Raw genomic sequence first — 5,233 nt, 5'->3', positions numbered from 1 at the left:
TTCCCTCCCTTCTCTTTCTTTTAGTTTTTCATCCCATACCTCGTCTCTTCTCCCTCTGCCATACTTTTCATTCCGCAAAGCAAAAAAAAAAAAAAAGAAAGAAAAAAAGTAATTGAAGCACCGGCTGACAGACAAAGAGATAAAAAGACACAAAGATATACAGACAAACAGATTAATACATATATAAATAAATACAGAAACGGAGCATACAAAAAAAAAAAGTGACAAAAGTAAGGTATGGGAAGACAAACTAAAGGAGAGAGAGAGAGAGAGAGAGAGAGAGAGAGAGAGAGAGAGAGAGAGAGAGAGAGAGAGAGAGAGAGAGAGAGAGAGAGAGAGAGAGAGAGAGAGAGATGTAATCAAGGTGTGCTGGCTGGCGGCTTGGTTACCTGAGCGAGGCGCGGAGCAGCTAATAACATACAATTGGAGCTGCATCAGCGGCGCCCCCGTAGCCCCGCGGCGGTGGCCTGACTCGCGATGAATGGACGCAGGAACCAAAGGCAAACGGAGCGAAAAATTTGAACTGAAAGGAGACAAAAGGCATACCAAGCGAAAAAAAATATGAGATGAAAACAAACAAAGGGTGAGAAATGAAGCGAGAAAAGTTAAACTCGACGATAAACAAAAGGCGAACGAGAAGAAAAACAGAAATGTAAGTTAAATGTTAAACAAAAGATACACAAGTGAAAATAAAAGAAAGAAGACGCCTTGTGATCAACAGAAATGAAAGGCAAGAAAAATAAAATAGTCGTGTAAAGTGTAGAGCAAGAATATTAATTGAAAGCAAGAGAGGCAAACAAAGAAAAACTTGATAAACCAACGAAAATAAGTGACGCAAAAACGCAAACCAGGCGGCAAATTCGGCTCGGCGAAACAGGTGGAGAAAAAAGTGTGACTCAATTCCCAAACTGGAAGTAATGACACACGTAACAAAGATAATCGATAACATGATGCCACACTACGGCTGCTGTGGCCGCTGCTTCTGGTATTCCGGTAGCGGCAGCTGTAGCACTGGAAGCAGTAATACCAGCACCACCACCACCAACAGTTGTTATAGTAATGGTGGTGGTGGTGGTGGTGTATTAGTATTAGTATCAGTAGTAGTGGTAGTAATGATAGTAATGATAGTAGTAGTAGTAGTAGCAGCAGCAGAAACAGCAGCATCAGCAGCAGCAGCAGCAGTAGTAGTAGTAGTAGTAGTAGTAGTAGTAGTAGTAGTAGTAGTAGTAGTAGTAGTAGTATTAGTAGTAGTAGTAATAGTAGTAGTAGCAGTAGTAGAGTAGTAGTAGCAGCAATGGCAGTAGCAGCAGTAGCAGAAGTAGCAGCAGCAGCAGCAGCAGCAGCAGTAGTAGTAGTAGTAGTAGTAGTAGTAGTAGTAGTAGTAGTAGTAGTAGTAACAGTAGTAGTAGTAGTATCAGTAGTATTAGTAGTATTAGTATTAGTAGTAGTAGTAGCAGTAGTAGTAGTACATAATAGCAATAGTAGTAGCAGCAGTAGTTGCAGTAGTATCAATATCACCAGTAATACTTAGGATGATAATGATGATAATAATGTTGATGGTGATGATTATTATAATGATGATGATCCAAATCACTACTACTACTACTACTACTACTACTACCACCACCACCACCACCACCACCACCAACAACAACAACAACAACAACAACACCAACAACAAGAGCAGTAGCACTTCTACCATCAAAGAAACAAGCAAACAAACAACAAACTCTTTCTCTCCCTCCCCAAGTGCACACACACAAAAAAAAGTAAGAAAGAAAAATGAAATAAGACGAAAATAAAGATAGAAAACAAACAAAAAGAAGACAAATGTAGCACAAAGGAGACGAGAGAGAGAGAGAGAGAGAGAGAGAGAGAGAGAGAGAGAGAGAGAGAGAGAGAGAGAGAGAGAGAGAGAGAGACTGATGGCAAGAGTTACCTGTCGCCTACCTGTAATTTAGCAGCGTGATGGCGGGTCGTGCAGGTGTGAGGGGAAGATTGCGTCCCTGGGGTGAGGGGAGAGGCGATGCGTCAGGCTGCGGGCGGGGCGGGATGAGCAGGGGCGGGATGCAACAAGAGAAACAAAAGGTAATTAAACATCAGTGTATGACAGCTTAATGTGAGAGAGAGAGAGAGAGAGAGAGAGAGAGAGAGAGAGAGAGAGAGAGAGAGAGAGAGAGAGAGAGAGAGAGAGAGAGAGAGAGAGAGAGAGAGAGAGAGAGATTTAGTTGTCCTCCCCCTTTCTTAATTGTATGAGTGAGTTAAGATAATGTCTTTTCCTTGAATCCCTTTAACTTGTTTCCTGAAATAGACTAATACAGAAGTAAAAGACAGACAACGTTGTAATGACGTTGTAATAAACATAATGCCCAACAAGTCGTGGTAGATAACTTAGGTAATAAAAAAGAAATTGCAGATGAACGTGATAAAAATAAAAAAAAGAATGATAATAATAAAGAAACTTGATAATAAAGCAGGTAAATAAGTAGGAAAGAAGTTATTGATGAACTAGCTTCGGGCAAAACTGAGAGGAAACTTGAGAGAAAACCAAATGCCTACATCACTCTCAGCAATTAGCGGATGACACGAAGATAGGCAGATTAATTAGGTCAGATTCAGATGCCATCACCTTGCAGGCTGATTTGGATAGGATGAACGAATGAACAGACAGATGGAAAATGCAGTTTAATATTAACAAATGCAAAGTACTTAGTGTAGGTAGAGGAAACCCACACGATAGGTATACAATGTAAAACGAAGCTTTGTTTTGTTCAGGGCACGAAAAATATTTAGGAGTTATAGTTAGCTCTGATCTCCTAAGAAAACAATGCTTAGAGGCGAGAAATGCGGCAAATCAGGTATTAGGATTAATTTTTAGGAGTGTTAAAAGCAGAAGTCCCAAAATTAATTTTAAAGTTATATTTGGCGTTGGTCAGACCTCATCTAGACTACGCTGTGCAGTTCTGGTCCCCACATTACAGGAAGGATATAGGTCTATTAGAATCAATACAAAGGAGAATGACTAAAAGGATACAAGGGATGAGAGGCATTCCTTATGAAACAAGATCGAAGCTGTTAAATTTACATCCCATAGAGAGACAGGTTAAGAGGGGACCTGATAGAAGTTTTATAGGAGTTAAAAGAAGAGGGACGCAGGCAAAATCAGGATCAGTAATCAGGATGGAAGAAGTAGTAATGAGTTCAAGCTTAAAAAAATTTATGTTCAAGAAGGAGATAGGAAGGAATTAGTTTTGAAATAGTGTGGTAGATGAATGGAATGGACTGGGTAATTTTGTTAATGCTGAGTCATTAGGGAGCTTTAAAAGAAGATCGGACACATTTATGGATAGTAATGACAGGTGAAAATAGGTAGGCATATTTCATACAGGGACTGCCACGTGTAGGCCTGATGGCTTCCTGCAGCTTCCCTTATTTTATGTTCTTATGTTCTCTCTCTCTCTCTCTCTCTCTCTCTCTCTCTCTCTCTCTCTCTCTCACACACACACACACACACACACACACACACACATTAATCTGTCATACGCTGGTGTTTAATTACGTTTTGTCCCTCTCAATGCACCTCGCCCCGCCCGCAGCCTGACGCGCCGCCTCTCCCATCAGCCCAGGGGTGCAGTCCTCTCTTTGCTTCAGGGACTGGCACCTCACTGGGCCTTTTCTTCGAGTTTACGTTGCCCTTGGTCAATGTCTCTCTTAAAAAAAAAAAATCTAGAAACACACTCACTTCATCACGTATACCTTACCCCAACACACCTTAACCCCAACACACACCCTAACACACACCACCACTCTCTCACCCCAACACACACCGTAACACACACCACCACTCTCTCACCCCAACACACACCTCACCGTAACACACACCTTAACACACACCTCATCCAAACACACACCCTCACCCTAACACACACATACTCTCACGCTGATAGACACCTCACCCTATCACTTTATCACCTCAACACTCAGCCTCACCCCACACACACCCCAACAAACCCCAGTAACACCTCATCATCCTTCCCTACCCTCCACCCCCTCGCATTTCTACCTACCTACTTCCCCTCTCCTCTTCCAGGTTCATCACCCCCTCCCCTTGCCCTTCCTCGCCACTTCTGACCTTCCCATCCCCCCTCCTGACACCACTGCTCTTACACGCACCCCCCCCCACCTCCAACGAACACGACGTGACCAAGTGTGTGGGTGTACCGTAGCTAAGGAGGTCGTCTGATACTGACTGACTGATGATGATGATGATGATGATGATGAGGAGGAGGAGGAGAAGAAGAAGAAGAAAAAGAAGAAAGAAAAGAAGTAGGAAATGAAGAAGCAAAAAAACTATATGATGATGATGATGATGATGATGATGATGATGAGGAGGAGGAGGAGGAGGAGGAGGAGGAGGAGAAGGAGTAGGAGCAGGAAGTAGCAGAGAGGAGAAAATCAGGAAAACAAGAGACAAACGAAAAAACAAAACAAAATGAAGCGCACATCTTTTTACAAACACGCGTTCACTAGGTAAATAAGGAAACCTACTCGCCACCCAGTGAATAGATAAGACCCGGGGAACTTAAATAACACAAGCTGTGGAGGGCAAACAGTCTTGGGAATCAAAAAAAGAAAGGCAAGGATAAAAAGAAAGACGCCTCCATCAAGCGGCCTCTTGTCGGAGTCTCCCGCACAAACAGCTATGCAGCGCGTGTGTTTCAGAGCCGCTACCTTTTTCCTTTCCTCGCCTCCCAGTGCGTGCGAGTATTTCTCATTAATCCTCCTCCTCCTCCTCCTCCTCCTCCTCCTCCTCCTCCTCCTCCTCCTCTTCCTTCCTCTTTCTCTCCCTCCTTCTATTTCATTGTATCTTTCTGTTTCTCCTTTTCCCACTTTTATTGCCTATCTTTATCGTATTTTCATCTCCTCCTCCTCCTCCTCCTCTTCCTTTCCTCCTTCTTCTTTCTCTTCCTCCTTCCCTTTCTCTTTTCCTTCATCTCTCTGTTTCTCCTCTTCCTCCTTTTCCTACTCATCTTTTTCTATTGTATTCTTCATCTCCTCCTCCTCCTTTTCCTCCTTTTCCCCATTTCTCTTTCTCTTTCTTCTTCTATTTCACTGTATGCTTCTGTTTCTCCCCCCTTCCTCCTCTTCCTATATATCTTTGTCAATTGTAATCTTCACTTCCTCGTCGTCGCCTTCCTCCTCTCCTTCTTCCTCTTTCTCTTTTTCTTCCTCC

The sequence above is a fragment of the Scylla paramamosain genome, chromosome 20 (assembly GCF_035594125.1).
Source record: "Scylla paramamosain isolate STU-SP2022 chromosome 20, ASM3559412v1, whole genome shotgun sequence".
In the NCBI taxonomy this organism is placed as follows: domain Eukaryota; kingdom Metazoa; phylum Arthropoda; class Malacostraca; order Decapoda; family Portunidae; genus Scylla; species Scylla paramamosain.
This window is presented reverse-complemented; position numbering follows the sequence as displayed.